This window comes from Podarcis melisellensis, assembly GCF_964234715.1.
Source record: "Podarcis melisellensis genome assembly, chromosome: 10".
Taxonomy (NCBI): domain Eukaryota; kingdom Metazoa; phylum Chordata; class Lepidosauria; order Squamata; family Lacertidae; genus Podarcis; species Podarcis melisellensis.
This window is the reverse complement of record NC_138542.1, coordinates 47,128,551-47,145,357: the sequence shown is the minus strand read 5'-3', so window position 1 is coordinate 47,145,357 and position 16,807 is coordinate 47,128,551. Positions and strand designations below refer to the sequence as shown.

Here is a 16,807-nt window from a genome sequence, read left to right as displayed (position 1 = left end):
GCTGTCACCAGAGTATAGCTACTGGCTCCCACATTAGGAACAGGTAGTGATAAAAGCAGGATTTTGGCACCTGCTCTGTGGAAAGAAACCTAGTGCCTTGCTTTTACTGTGCATGCCCTACCAATAAGTATGAAAATTTGAAACTGAAATGAATGCTCGTCCCCTTGAGGTGCCTTAGCTCATGGTTTCTTATCACCAGGCTTATCTACATAATCATCTCCACAGTGCTCTCCAGTTGAACACATCCCATTCACTAATATTTCCACATCTATGCCCCACACGGCACACACAAAAATACCTTTCTGTGACAATTATAGTGTCTGTACTGTCACAGTGTAAGAGCAATAAGTGTGATGTCTGCAAGGTGAGAATGCCTGCAATGTAATAAATCATCACGGGATAGCAGTAAAGGGTAATCCTCAATGGTGAGTTAGCTACTAATGGTGGGAGTGCTGGGAATTTAAAAAGTTTAAGAGGGTCATCTTGGGGAAAGGGGGATATGATGTTTGTAAAGGTAAAGGTAAAGGGACCCCTGACCATTAGGTCCAGTCGTGGCTGACTCTGGGGTTGCAGCGCTCATCTCGCTTTATTGGCCGAGGGAGCCGGCGTAAAGCTTCCGGGTCATGTGGCCAGCATGACTAAGCCGCTTCTGGCGAATCAGAGCAGCGCACAGAAACGCCGTTTACCTTCCCACCGGAGCGGTACCTATTTATCTACTTGCACTTTGACGTGCTTTCGAAGTGCTAGGTTGGCAGGAGCAGGGACCAAGCAACGGGAGCTCACCTCGTCGCGGGGATTCGAACTGCCAACCTTCTGATCGGCAAGCCCTAGGCTCTGTGGTTTAACCCACAGCACCACCCGCATCATATATGATGTTCGTATATAGCATTAAAAGTCCCTGCTAGGTTTAGCAATCGGGGCAACTCTTCATGACATGTTGATGTGCCCACATGCTTCAGGCGCCAATGAAGTGAAAAAGAGATACAGAATAGGGTTTGTGTGTGTGTGTGTGTGTGTGTGTGTGTGTGAGAGAGAGAGAGAGAGAGAGAGAGAGAGAGAGAGAGAGACTACACACCTTTACAGCTAACGATGAGAACACAGATACACATCCAAGCAGTGCTTGAGCACTAAGCACAAGACTTTATAAAGTGAATAGGGGAGTGTTATGCAACATGCTATGCAAATGTGAATAGTGGAGTCTGCAACCTTCAAACAATATCTTAAAAAATCACAAAATGGTTGGTTTTGTTTAAGAAACAGTGGCATGTGGCCAAAGAGGAGAAGACACTCTGTAACTTATCCATGGCGAAATCTATGCTCATGAAATGCCGGTAAAATTCTTCAACAATAAATGCATTATGAGAGGAAAGTATCAGAGTTTCCTAGCTATAATATATCTAATACTGCTTTGACTGCTCAGAAAATGCGATGTGCCATAACAACCTGCAAAAGTGCACAGGGCTTCTTTTTTTAAAAAGAAGAAGAAATCTTCTTGACTTCTTCATTACCTGATAAGACCGATTTAACCACTTGTACATGCAGCTGATTATAGGACATGCGGACAGACTGTGCCAGTCTTTTTAAGTACAGCAGTCAGACTAACGTAAATCACATTTCCTAGCTGAAAATTCAGATGGTAGGTTTAACAGTGGCGTGGCCGCCTTTATGGAGATTCTTGCCTTCAGTTTGATTATGATGGTACTATGTTGTGGAACAGAAAGTGACGTGCCATATAATTCGCCTCATTCCTCAAAATAAGGTCAGCATCAGAGGTCATGACATAACCAAACTCTAAACAGCTCAATCGTTGCCAGACCTAGTTTATCTACGTACTTCTATTGATGGGGAAATATAAACAAAGAAAGCTTCTGCTATTGATCCGTATGCGCGTGCACATATATGCACATGGGTGCATGTACTTCTCAAGGGTAGGGATATTGTTGTCCTGCACATGGACAGAGAAGGAGAGGTAAAAATGAGAGTGGAAAAGACAGAGAAAATGTTACGAAGGGGTAGCAGTGCCTTAAATCTTACAAGGAAAAACAGGAAAGGCAGAAGAAGTCATATGGCAGACCTGCATTCATTCTTTCTTTGTACCTACAGCGGCTTCTTTTTCATTAGGCTTGGCAAAACACCACAGAACCCATTAACTGGACTGTAAATTTGGGGGCTAAGTACCTTCATGTGGAAAAGATTGATTGGGAGGCATTCAGTAGAAGTCACATACTGTTTTTGTTAATAGCACAGCTGTCTTTATCTTTTACATGTGCCAGAAATAAAACCACAGCTCAGGTGCACAGGGCCAGATCCTCAGCTGGTATAAAGTCATGCTTGCTTATATCCACTGATGGTCTGGTCTGGTCCATGCTTTGCTTTCTCTTTTGCACCCGAAGAAAGCGACGACTTCCATTAATACCGTATGCGTTTTCTTCTGTGGCATCCATTACTGACTACTGTGAGGAACAGGATAGTGAGCTAAAATCCTTAAAAGACATTATGGCCTCATCCTCCACTAGCTGTGTACAAATGCTGTACAAACCCTTCAACTTTTATTTTTACCCAATATTTGATCTGTGCTGCGTGCCATGAAAATGTGTGGGTACCTATGTGGGTGTTACACGAAATTGTGTCAGCCTGGAAAGGGACAAATATTTTCCCTGGCAGATGCCGGTACTATATACATGGTTGAAAGCAGAAGTGGTGGTAAACCTCCCCACTTTTAAATTGCACTGCTTAAAACTGTGCGGGGAGGGGGGGACTGAACACTGAGACTGTCACCTCGTGGGATTTCCTTCTACCTTTTCCTTGATAAGCTGCCCACTTTCTGCATCTCAATTTTCTTTTTAGTGTGTTTGCAGCATTGCACTTTGTTCAATAAGTGCATAATTACTGTGAGAGAATAATAATAACTTGATGAAGGAGGGTAGAAGATAAGTCAATGCCACCCACACTCAGAGGGATAGCCCACATAACCCAGGGAAAGAAACTATATGTTAGAAACAGCCAGATACCAGAGTGTTATAAGGCTGTGCATGCATTGGCAGAAATGGGCAGGTGCGTTGCATGTCAGATGGGCAGTTGAACTATGTGGTAGTATCCTGAGCACCTGCCCTGCAATGGCACTATAAAAGATGTGACTATAATGGCACTATAAAAGATGTGACTGCAGCATCAGTGACTGGAAATTAAGGATTCCCACCCACCTCCATTTATTTTTCCAGTTTTGGAAAAGAGTACAGGGTGATATTCAACTAAGAGTTGACCTATTCACTAAGTAGACCTATTGAAATTAATATTCATGAATTTCAGTGGGTCTGCTCTGAGTAATACCACCCACAGTGCATCGTTTGTCTAAGACAGTGTCTAAGACTGCAAACTTGGTTCTCCAGCTGTTTTTAGACTACAGTTCCTATGATCCCTGACCACCGGGTCTGCTAGCTAGGGATGATGGGATTTGTAGTAAAAAAAATAATAGCTGGCAAACCAAGTTTGGGAAACCCTGGTCTCAGGTTTCCATTCTTCCCACCACATCAAGGAAGCTTCCTGCTTTATCTTGCAGTTCCATGACAGGGTAGAAATTCAACAGGTGCGTATTATTCTGGCCTGCAGATGCACTGATGGGGAGAACATTCTTGTTGAATCTAATCATGATTAGACATGGCACGAAACCCTACCTAGCAAATTTTGTATCATTCCTTTATAAAGACATCCAGCCTCAGTTAGAAAGAAAAAAATATACAAGCAATAGGATGTCCACCTCCAAGGCCTATTTAGTGTTCTGTGTACAGTCGTACCTTGGTTGTCGAACTTAATCTGCTCCAGGAGTCCATTCAACTCCTGGAACTGTTTGAAAACCAAGGTGCAGCGTCCGATTGGCTGTAGGAGCTTCCTGCACTCAATCGAAATCCATGGAACCAGCATTGGACGTTCGGCTTCCAAAAAAAACGTTCACAAACCAGAACACTCACTTCCGAGTTTGTGGTGTTCAGGAGCCAAAATGTACAAATACCAAGGCATTCGAGAACCAAGGTAGGACTGTACAGTGGTACCTCGGGTTAAGTACTTAATTCATTCCGGAAGTCCATTCTTAACTTGAAACTGTTCTTAACCTGAAGCACCACTTTAGCTAATGGGGCCTCCTGCTGCCGCCGCGCCGCCAGAGCACGATTTCTGTTCTTATCCTGAAGCAAAGTTCTTAACCTGAAGCACTATTTCTGGGTTAGCGGAGTCTGTAACCTGAAGCGTATGTAACCTGAAGCGTATGTAACCTGAGGTACCACTGTATTCATAAACCATGTGAACAAGATGGCAGTCTCATAAACATCATCTCCACAACCCTAAATGGCCATACAAATCACCTGATAAAACAGCCAGGAGCAAATAACCACTGGTGGCCACCGGTGGGATGGTCTTGGGGCACTTTTGCCTTTGTGAAAGTATTTCAGAGTCTGGCATATGCTCTGATGAGCCAATTTATCTTGGTAGACAAAATTGCATCTGATTTTTCCATTGTGCTTATCCACCTGCAGTTTAAACCAATTTCAGTTTATTTGTCTGTGACTGTCAGGCAAACAGAGGCAACAATACATTCGTGTGATATTAGCATAACCTGTTGGCAGATGCTTTTTGCAGTGCTGTGTGCCAACAAACATATTTTCTTTAACAAATCGCTAAAGTAGTAGTCTGGGAAACTGTATGTTTATGACTGAGGAACCGATTTTTGAGATGCAAGTGGTCACATACTGCTTTGTTGAACTTAACTAGACCGTCAGTACACTTATTTAGAACATGCTCAGATAGGTAAATATTAACTGGTTAAAAGCTCACACAAATTCCTTGCTAGTTTAGTGAACAGAATGAACACAGACCCTAGAAAATGGATTCAAAATGCTGCCTGGATGTGAGCTTTGAGCAAGCCTCAGTGTTCATCTATAAAATGGAAACAAGTATGAATTTTCATAATGATATTATTACTAAGTACCCAAACCCTGGCCTATCCTGCCTATATCATCCAACAAGTCATCCTGCAAGTGAAATGAGAGTCAGAAAAGAGACTTTAGATGATGGTATATAAATACTTCTATAATTTATTGTAATTTTTTTCCACCTTTCCCTTTGTTGCTTTTACTGCAGTGATGAAGTAAACTGCAGCTGCAAGACAGGGAGATTAAGGCTCACAGTCAATGGTGAACACTTATTATTCCCCATTGTCATTTGAATAAATTATATATTATATATAAAATAATATATCTGTTCCTAGGAGATGATCGGAGGAGTCTGGCTCATTAGAACAAATGGAGGTCTTCTAGTAGTTAAAAAGAGAGTTAACTGTTCCAACTGCAGTCCCAAAATATCATTTTTTTAAAAAATTGCCAGCCAATTTCTAGTAATGTCCCCACCCCAGTCTCAGAAAAGAAACAATAGATTGCGCACACACCAATTTTGGCATTAGAAGAGGCAGGAACAAGAAAGGGGAAGTCTGTGGCCATAGAAGGGGAATCAAGAGGGAAAGTGATCTCCGTTGCTGTAGTCTCTCCATCATCTCCCTCTCGACTTCACCCCATCTTCTTCCTTTCACTCACCTCCCTCTTCTTCCATCCCCACCAGAATTACTCTTTAAAATATTTGTTCTCTGCTGTGTAATTATTACCATTGTCAGAAGCTATATACAGTAGGTCTCATGCTTTGATGACTCACCCATTCTGGAGGCACCATTCTCAACAGAGAGGACTTTTCAAATCCTCATTTGGCACCTAGTTTTTACTTGGCTGAACCTCTCTTATATAAACTGTGCAAAGATTAGGTGGTCGCCATCTCATCTGTCAGGAAACAGGCCCCAAATCATATCAGAGGAGCTGCTTAAGGTCCACTGATGGTGTACTCGTTCCCCTGAGATTTAGCAAAGAAAGGGCAAATTTCAATGCTAGGAGAAATGAAATGGTTCTCAATAGGAATAAATCCATTCCCGGATTTATTCAAGATGAAATTGCAAAAAAACCAAAGCTGTTAAGAGACTTTTTATTATTGCTTTTAGTAGCAATGCTGAATGGCTACTTTCAAGGGGAAAAAACAGAGTTTGGCCCTTAGACATGCATACTTGGAAACCCATTTAGCTGTTCAAAATTGTCGTTCAGTGCATACAACCTGCAAGTTGTGCAGAAATGCAAATAATCCTAGGAATCCTCATAAGTGATCTGAGGTGGGTGGGTGGGTGAGTATAATCCTCACTAAATAACATCCCCAACCTTACAGAAGCAGCTCAACACCGTTCTGTGGCGCTTCAGAGGGCAAATCAAATTCTCCCTTTCTAGGTTCAATGAAATGACAGCAGGCCTCTGTGAAGAACTGGGTCTACCATGAATTACCGTATTTTTTGCTCTATAAGACTCACTTTTCCCCTCCGGAAATGTGTGTGCGTCTTATGGAGCGAATGCAGGCTGCGCAGCTATCCTAGAAGCCAGAACAGCAAGAGGGATTGCTGCTTTCACTGTGCAGCGATCCCTCTTGCTGTTCTGGCTTCTGAAATTCAGAATTTTTTTCTCTTGTTTTCCTCCTCCAAAAACTAGGTGCGTCTTGTGGTCTGGTGCATCTTATAGAGCGAAAAATACAGGTATTACAAGGCAGTGTATATGTGTGTGTGCTGATTTAAATAGGGTAGCCATTTATGCATTGCCAAAAAGAGTACATGGCAACACAGATTTGCATAACATGTGCACATACTAATTTGTATCTATAAATGCATTCAGAAAGAATCACTGTAATTTTAATAGAAGTTCCGCACATCTCTCCATAGCAGGGAAGACTCAACAGACAACCTGCATGACAGCCTGCTCATTCTGCTGTCTAGATGCTCACTGCAGATGGGCAACAGCAAAGACCCTCCCCTTCTTAGCACCCTTTGTCTTAAAAACAGGATTGGACCTTCAAAGTCCTTCAGACAAAGGCCTCCTTGAAATAGATGGCTGTCCTCTGTAGAGTAGGGCACCTGGTCACCCTAGATTTAAACACAGCAGTGACAGCAGGTAGGAGAGGGCTAAACCCTTCCTCACATACTCCCCTAAGTTATTTTTAATGCCATTTTAATATGAATGGCATTCCGTCACTGTAAAGTCTACTGGGAAATGTAAAGTTGGAATTAAAGTCCACTGGGAGAAAAATGGACAGCAGCACAACTGTATGAATGTTTATTCAAAAATAAATCCCACTCTATCCCGAGGTATATGTTCATAGTACTGCATCCTGAAAACTGATTGTCAGTGGCACAGTATGGGTGGGGTGGGGTTTGATGTCTGGCTCCAGCCATGCTGGACTTTAAATGGTCCTACTCACAGTCCACACTGAATAGGGAATCAGCTAGTTGGGCTCTGCCACTTTCTGGTCAAACTGAGCCCAAGGATTGTGCATGACCACGGCTGGGATAATAAGAAGGCATATCTGGTGGTATCTTGCAGCACATAAAACTGTTGGCCCCAGTTCTGTCACCTGACCGCATCAGACACTACATTTAATGTTCAGCGGAGGCAGCCATCCACTTTCCATGACTTGCTACCCAATTTGTCAGGGCAATGGCATAATCCATTCTCAGTTCCGTGGCCAAAAGTTAACCAGTGGGATTCAAGAGTCGGTCTCAAAGTATATGTGCACCCATCTATCTTACATCTGACGCAGTGCAAACAATTACAAGGAAAAAAACAGCATGGGGCCAGCCCTTTCCAGGCCTGTTAAAACAAGAATCTCTTCACCGGCTGGTGAAAGGATAAAAAGGAGGGAACCAGTCTAACTTCTCTAGGGAGGGACTTCCAAAGTCTGGGAGCATCTGCCAAGAAGACCAAATAATTTAATACAAGCAATTGCACTGTCATCATTAGTCTGCTATCAAATGTGTCCAACGTTTGGCCCCATAAAAAGCCCCAAGGTGTAGCTGATTCCTAAATCGACCTTCGTGATCAATAATTCTGTATTAAAAGGGTTCTGTCTATGAAGCACTCTCTCAGTACAGTCCTATATATGCAAAACCCATTATTTCTAACTAGCACTTCATTGCTAGACTTGCCAGTCGCTGATAGTTCCAAATATATGCCATTACAATCTAGTCCATACATTTCCCTAGTGGGAAGGGACATGCATAAAACTCAACCCTGCCACGTCTAACATAGGAATTTCAGATACGCTGAGATTGTAATTAAATTTATTTATGAAATGAGGTACAGCACGGTGGTCATCTGGTCCCTACAAGCTATGTGGAAGCCGACAATTTTCCCTCTCAAGTCCAGGATAGTCTCTTATTTGTCTGAAGTGCAAGTTAAGAGTGATCAGGTTGTCAGCCACAAGTAGGAGTAGTAGTAGAAACAACAACAACAACATAGTCTGCAGCAAAATATCAGTAGAGGTTTACACAGAGAATCACCATGCCTCACTGTACTAGCTTTTAGCAAGGCGTGAAAGGTTATTCTCTGAGACCTCTTGTTTAGTTTTAAAGCACTGAATCCGAAGAATGAGAGGATCCTATCATTGATCAAGGCTTCCATCACATGCACGCAAAGCAAAATAAATACATGCACAATGGTGTGCATGTGGAGATGGCTTACACACCCTTTTCCCTGCATGGAAGTGATATTTATGTAGGAAAATTGTGTATACAAGGGGCCTTTGGCACAGTGGGCCCTAGATGCCATGTCTGGCCTCTCCTGCGCAGGCAGTTCTTCTGTCTGCCCAACAATGAAGATGCTGTCCTTACTGTTTGCAAGAAGGGAAGCCTGAGAGGTGGCAGCTACTAACAAGGTGTGATTTCTCAGGGGCATAAGCCCAGCACAGCAGAAGTGAGCAATAAGACCTGCAGCATAACTTGGTGGAACATTAGTTGTGCCCTTCTGCTCACTAAGTTGGAGGCTCTCCAATGGCAGAGAAATTGCTGTGGAGTCGGGAGCAGCGGTGGCATCTACTTGCACTCAAGAGCCTGCCTTTCCTTGACATGTTAAAAGTGGTGAAATGAGCAGACAGATGCCCCAATCCACATACAATGTACATGGGGAAACTCTGTTGGTATTCCTGCCCATACTATCACCAGTTATCTATCTATCTATCTATCTATCTATCTATCTATCTATCTATCATCTATCTATCTATCTATCTATCTATCTATCTATCTATCATCTATCTATCTATCTATCTATCTATCTATCTATCTATCTATCATCTATCTAATCTATCTATCAAGATACCCCATGTCTTCTCTAACACATACATTCTCCAATCGCCTGCAAATAATTTCATCAGCAGTTAGTTTGAGCTCCTTTACATAACTGCTGTAGTTTGAGGCTACTTTCTGTAGCTGAGATCTGAGATTCAGTTCTACCGCTAAGATCAGCTTAATAGTCAATCAGTGGGTGACCTTGATAGGACACAACAAGGAGATGAGTGGTATCAATATAAACTGTCTGTCTGGCTATGCAGTGACGGCATGCGGGGAGACAGAGAGGCGGGGGAGATGCTCGTGGCAGTTATAGTCCCAGAAAAAAAACTTTGGCATGCGTTTTCTGAGAAAATTGGGGTTTCTCCTCCACCCCTTCAGAATCCTGTGAATCCCCTCAAAGACCTCATTCCAAATCCATCTGATTTGAGACCTCTCAAAAAAGACCAGTTTGAAAAACAGCTTGAAAGCAACAGTGAAGAAGGACTGCCCAAATAGAGCACTCACAGGGTAAGAGAGATGGAGAAGTGGTACTCGTGAAGTTAGTTAAGAAAACATGCTCTGAAGCCCAGTATACCACACAAGAGTACCCACGAAGTTATGCAAGCAAATGTTCTAGAGCAAAATGAGTAAATGTTATAAATAAAAACAGTTCAGAGTCTCGTGGCATTTTAAAGACTAGCAGATTTGTTGTAACATGAGCTTTCATAGATTACAACCCACAGGTAAGCCTTCGCTGGGATGAAAGCAGCCTGCACACAGGATTGCAGCCAAAAGTAAATTGTGTATGTGCCTGCATTGACAAAGATACAGATACAGATATCCCCCAGTTTTATGCAAACACACTGAGGCATAGAAAATGCATTAGCTCCAACTAGAATCAAATATTGTAATACACAACACCTACTAATGATCTCTTACCCGGTGTATGGTCAGCTTATTCCCATCTGAATTCTGCAAATCCAGTTATCAGGGGAAAGGGAAAAAGAGGGAAATGCCTGCATCCCATCCACTTTGAGTTACATCCCCTGAAACTGTTCCCTCTCTTGGTCCATTTAGTATGGGTATGATTCCAAGTAGCCCAGTACAGTTTTCTCTGATTTGATCTTTCTCCAACTTTCTTCACTGGTTTGTCAACCTGCTTCTTTGCTCTTCTTTGTTTCTGGACTTTTCTGATTTTAGCATGCTGTTCTGTGCAGTGTTCCCATCCTTAGATCTTCAGCTTAACCACCGGCTCTTGAAACAATACTTCTTTCTAGCTTCGCCTTTGTTTCTTATTTCTCTCGTCTTTTTTACACTCCTGCTGTTCCATTCATTCTTTCCCTTCAGGGTCTCTCTCTCTCTCTCCCCTCTATTTCTTCTGTTTGAATCGCTTGTTTCTACGTTCTCTGGTCGCTGTGCAGTCTGTAGCTAAGAAGTCAGTAACTCCGCTAGAATCCAACAGCCTTCAACTACTTTAACCCATCCCTGCATGTGATCTCAGAACCATGGATACACGCTGCAGATGCACTGATGGGGAAAGATAGGAGTGCAACCCAAAGCAATGGAAACATTAATAGGAGCACATGTGGCTGGCACTGCAGAGCCCCAGGCATTTTTGCACAAAGTACCGTGGCTTGCAAAGGTTTGCTGTGTGTTCCAGAGTTTCATGCTCTCCCTAAGAGTTGCACCCTGAATCTGTTCCAGAGAAGCACAGATAAGTCCCTCAAATTCTACAACACGTCCAGAACTTCCTCCATAGTTGCCTTGTTGTGGCTTCACCATCCAGGACCAAGTCAAGATGATTTGCTTCCTGTGGTGGAAAATCCAAATAGTCCTCCCTCTCCCATAATAAACTTGGGATGTTGTGTCAGTTTACTGTGAGTGTGTAAGAGCTGCTCAAATGCATCTGTTGTTGTTGTTGTTTAGTCGTTTAGTCGTATCCGACTCTTTGTGACCCCATGGACCAGAGCACGCCAGGCACTCCTGTCTTCCACTGCCTCCCGCAGTTTGGTCAGACTTATGTTTGTATCTTTGAGAACACTGTCCAACCATCTCGTCCTCTGTCGTCCCCTTCTCCTTGTGCCCTCAATCTTTCCCAACATCAGGGTCTTTTCCAGGGAGTCTTCTCTTCTCATGAGGTGGCCAAAGTATTGGAGCCTCAGCTTCAGGATCTGTCCTTCCAGTGAGCACTCAGGGCTAATTTCCTTAAGAATGGATGCGTTTGATCTTCTTGCCGTCCATGGGACTCTCAGGAGTCTCCTCCAGCACCATAATTCAAAAGCATCAATTCTTCGGCGACCAGCCTTCTTTATGGTCCAGCTCTCACTTCCATGCATCTACTGGTGCCTAACTAGCACCCAACCTGAGGGGACCATTTCACTCCATAGGAACATGGGAATCTGCCTTATACTGAGTCACATTACTGGCCCAAGATTGTCTACATTTACTGCCAATGTCTTGCCAGGGTTTCAGACAGGGACCTCTGCTAACTTTACCTGGAGATGCCGAGGACTGAACCTTTTGCAAGCAGAACATGTGCTCTACCAGTGAGGCACAGTCCTTCCCTTAAACCTCATTCCCTGCCTTTCTTAGATAACTTACTGCCAATCTGCAAGTGCAGAAATGCAGGGTTTGGTATAGGGTGAGCTGGCCTTGTCGTTGCTTTTGCCACATGCAGAATTGTGACTTTATTTACAGCCCCAGAGCAATGAAAATGGATGGCACAGCTACTACAGTAAATGAGTGTGGATTCACCCAGCCTGTCCAATATGCTCAATAAACCAGTTTGTTAATATTATTTATGGGTCGCTTCTCATCAAGCATCTCAAAGTGATATGACATATACAAAAGTTACATGTATAAAAACAGCTTAAAAAGACTTGCATGTAATAAATATTTTAAAACAAGAACTATACATATAAAACAATTTTAAAAAACAACAAACACATACATAAGGTTAAGGATTTTAGAGAGCTTGTTGAAAGAGGAATCTCAGGATGCTAAAGGATGCCTGTGGATGCCCACAGTGATTAATATGGGTATGAAGGGTATGTAGCGATTTCTTAGATATCCTGGTCCCATGTCGTTTAGGACTTTGTGCACGAATACCAGCACTTTAAACCAAGCTGGCTGGCAACCAGTGTGATTCCTTCAGCAGCAGCATAATGTGGTATTCTGCCCCAATGAGTAGTCGAGCCTCCACATGTTGCACTAGCTGCAGCTTCCAGATCAGCCTCAAAGTTAGCCCCACATAGAGCACATTGCATTAATCCAGTCTGGAGGTTGCCAGCACATGAATGACAGTGGTCGGGTTTTTCCCAAACCAGAAACCACGATAGCTGTCCTACTAAAAATCTGATAAAAGGCACTCTTAGCCACGGAGGTCACGTGGGCTTTGAGTGATAGAGATGGGTTCAGGAGCACTCCCAGGCTATGAACCTGCTCCTTCAGAGAGGTCATTACCATGCTGTACAAAAGCATTTACTTACATTAGTGAATTCATGTGGTGGGAACAATGACTGACAGACAAAATCAGCATCTGAATTTTTACCTTTGCAATTACAACTGAAATTAAAGTAAAGGGCACAATGTGTACATTTCTGCACATGCCCTTAACACTCTTTACCTTTTTCTTCATGCAACCCCTTTTTTATTCATTTTTAAACCTTCTTGTTTTAATCTGTAGGTGTTGCCTTTATGTTGGCATTTTATTCTGCTCTGCTGTAACTTTCTTTCAAGTATAATTTAATTGCTTTCCACACTTGAACTTGTAAACAGATCTAAGCACCTTGACTGGATAGTGACACACGTGTGTGTGTGTGTGTGTACACCCTTCCCCACTAGCTGCAAAAATGAGGCAGAAAACATTCCTCACTTTGCTGGCGGTTCTTAATTAGGAATGGGAAGCTGCTTTAAATGTTGATTAAAAACATTTGCACTCCGCCTTTCTATCAGTTACCTTCAAGTCTGTGCACAACGTTTAAAACTAAGCAAAAGGACTATACCATAGCTGACAAGAGGACAAACTGCAACAGCCAAATCATCAAAGCAACAGAATTAGCCTGACAAAGGCTTGGATGCCTGTCAAAAGGAGAAAATTGAGATAAAAGTGCAGATCTTGGCAGCCTTGCCAAGATGACCGCTATTGACTGGTACTGAGGAGAGTTGGAGTCCAACAACATCTGGTGAGTACAATCTGGGCGCTTTCTCTAGTCCACAAGGCTCTGTTTTCTGCTCCCTTCAAACAACTGGGAAACTCTTTTCTCTGGAATAGTTGGCAGGACGAGAGTGACAACTTCCTCTCAAAAAACAAATTCTGTTTCCTGCCTCTGTAGAAACAAGCGGCTTTGGCTTGTGGCCTCTCAAGCCAACTTACAGAGAGAATACTGTGTACAGTTCTGGTCTCCTCACCTCAGAAAGTATATTGCATGTTGGAAAAGGTTCAGAAAAGGGCGGCCAAAATGATCAAGGGGGTGGAAAGACTCCCCTATGAAGAAAGGTTGCAGCATTTGGTACTTTTTATTTTAGAAAAAAGGCAGTTGAGAGGTAACATGGCAGAAGTTTATAAAATCATGCATGGCATGGAGAAAAGTTTTTCTCCCTATCTCATAGCACTAGAACTCATGGATATCCAATGAAGCTAAATCTTGGAAGACTCCAGACAGACAAAAACAAGTACTTCTACATGCAGTTCAGAGTTAAACTATGGCACCCACTTCTGCAAGAGGCAATGTGGGCTGTAATCTTAGGTTCCAGTTCTGATTTTAAAGGAAAAAAGTGAAAACACACAAACAAAACTCCCCACCTTCCTTTCTTCAGCTACGCCAGGAACATTTAGGGACCTCAGTATCAGAGGTAGTAATCAACATCTGAATACCCATTGTGGTGAATCATCACAAGAAGGATGCTATTGTGTTCATGTCCTGTTTGTGGGCTTCCCATGGGCATCTGGTTGGCTGATGTGAGAATAGGGTGTTGACTAGGTAGGCCCTTGATCTGATCTTATGTCATGGGCCAGGAGTTGGCTTCACCTGCTGAGCAGCAGCCTGAAGGAGCAGAAGACAAAGTGACTCCACCTGCTGCTGATCAGCCTTCTTGCTGCTGATGAGAACCAGCTGGCTCCCTAAAGCAGGGTTTCCAGCCTCAGTCAGTTGCTGGAAACAACATTTGTCATTCCTGGCCAGACCTTGCTGCCTCAGCTTTCTTGACCCCCGGATCGTCTGACTACATGAACCGAGATATTTCTGACCTTAGGACTGGACTGAACCTTGTATACGGACTCTGCTTCCAGGCAAGTACCCCCCTGAGACCCGGCTGGATGGCTGGCTTCTTCCTCCACTGAGCTCTGCTGACAGCACAGGACTATGACATCTTATGATCAAAACAAAAAACAACACCACAATTTCCACTGACCAAGCTTTTCTTAGGTTGTGTACTTATACCTTTATGGAAGTGGCATGCATGTTCTCCATATGATGTCTGGCCTGCGATTACCCATGCATACACAACAGCCATCATTGGTGTTACAGTCCATACAGTGGTACCTTGGTTCTCGAACTTAATCCATTCTGGAAGTCCGTTTGACTTCTGAAGCCATTTGAAAACCAAGGCGTGGCTTCCGATTGGTTGCAGGAGCTTCCTGCACTCAAGCAGAAGCTGTGTCAGACGTTTGGCTCCTGAAAAACATTCACAACCTGGAACACTTCCAGGTTTGCGGCGTTCGGGAGCCAGTTTGTTTGACAACTATGCCATTCAAGAACCAAGGTACCACTGTATTTGTGCGCAGAAAGCTGTAAAAAAAAGTACCTAACCTATACATCTATGGAAGTAATTATAGAGAAGAGAGAGAGAAGTTGGGTGGGTGAGGTAAAGTTGGCTTTGTACCTCCACCCCAGTGTATCGTCTTAGCTTTGATTCCCACTGTGACTGGGCTCACAGCCATCACTTTTTCCTTCACATTGCGATGGTTGAGTAGAACATTCATTAACTCATAGTGAGCAGGTCACCTAGTTCATTAACTATGAACCCAAACATCCAGTTTTGGAATCTTTCAATGTGTGTTTGTGGTAGTAAGCAAATATAGCAAACTCTGTGCTAAAAACAAAATAAAGACAAGCCACATGCCATAAGAACAGAGCTAACACAAGCCCAGCAAGCCACATGTGAATCAATTATTTCATGGAAATTCTGATCAAAAACAAAGTGTAAAAAGGATGGTGGCAACCCATGTCTAACTCAACTGATGCAAACAATACACTTCTTTCTTTACTCATTTGGTTGTGCAGATTAATGCTTCCAGATGCTTGTGTCTAGCCTGCCCTGGTGAGAATGATCCCATGTAGAGGAAAAAGGGAAAGGCCAGAGGTGGTAGCAAAACCAAGGGACCAACAGGCAGAGACTGCACAGCACTTTTGCAGAGTTGGTTCAGAACCTTGGAGAGGACCCAGAAAAGAAAGGACTTGTCCCAAGAAGGGCAGCTTGCTGCTAGGTCTGATTATCACCACCCTCCATCCTCTAGGCTCCACCTCCATGCTGAAGAATGGAGGTCCTTAAAGGGGCAGCTCTCAAACCTTCCATGGTCACCTCTCTGCTCACTTTTGACAGGCACAGTGCTTGTGGTCACACACAGACTGAATGGTATGTGAGGAAGTTGGCCTCTCGGTGGGGTCTAATTGAGGAGCACATTCACTAGTTTTGGAAAATCCCTAGTTGATGGGGTCCCCTCTTCCTCCAAGTCAGTTTCAAGTCGCTGTTGGTCATGATGACACACACTCTCCTGAATGTTACACAGTTTGGAGGGGGCCGTGATGGACCATTTACACATAGAGATTGATCATTGTATTTTTTAGCCTTTTCCACTGTAAATAAGCAACTAAAAACAAAGGCAACTCACATAGTCAGCACCATCATGTGACCCGAAAGCTGTCCTCAGTTCACCAGTAAGTTTTACACTGAGCAACAGCAGTATACAAACAAAAGACAGCTTAGAGTTTATGCGGGAGACCAGACCTCAATGCAATAAATAAGGGGGGAGGGGAGTTGTAAACACTTCTGTATTCCTCCTCCTGCTGCCCAAATCAATAGCAAACCAACCTAAAGAGAAGAAGCCAGCATCTGATGGGTTCATCATACAAATATGCCCTCCAACTTGCACAGATCAGCTGCTAGATACACCATTTGGAAAAGGACCAGAAGCATGGGACATCAAGATCCTTAATAGCTTAATAACTATTGAACGTGATTATATTGGCCTTTACAACATTCTTCTGCAAACTTGGAGAAGAAAGGCCTCATATTTATACCTCAACCGCTCAGCTTGTTAACAGAGAAGCTATCGTGTATCAGGTGTGGGTACGTTTTGGCCCTCCAGATGTCTCAGGATTGAAACTTTTCACCACTAAGAGGCTTGCTTCTTGATTAAGACCTTAATAGATGGAGCTAAAGTCAAAGTGCACTTCATCTTAAAGACATCATTTGCTTTGTTACTTTTTCAAGCCCTATGAATCCCAGGCCACTGGGCAAAGCAGACTGGGTGGACAACCCTTCCTACATCCAACCTTGCTTTGCCAGCTGCTTTCTTTATTAAGAAGCATCGAATATTTTAGCACCTATGGATAAACCACCACAGACGGTGGC

The 16,807-nt window shown here is 43.3% G+C and overlaps 1 protein-coding gene across 1 annotated transcript in view; it reads right to left on the bottom strand.

Moving 5' to 3' along the window:
* The window catches only part of KCNJ4 (potassium inwardly rectifying channel subfamily J member 4), a 29,134-nt gene extending 18,453 nt beyond the window's left edge, over positions 1 to 10,681 (bottom strand). The window contains exon 1 of the mRNA XM_081928351.1: positions 10,112 to 10,681. The gene's annotated coding sequence lies outside the window, so the exon portion shown is untranslated. The remainder of the gene's footprint in view (positions 1 to 10,111) is intronic.
* Between the last annotated feature and the right edge of the window lie 6,126 nt (positions 10,682 to 16,807).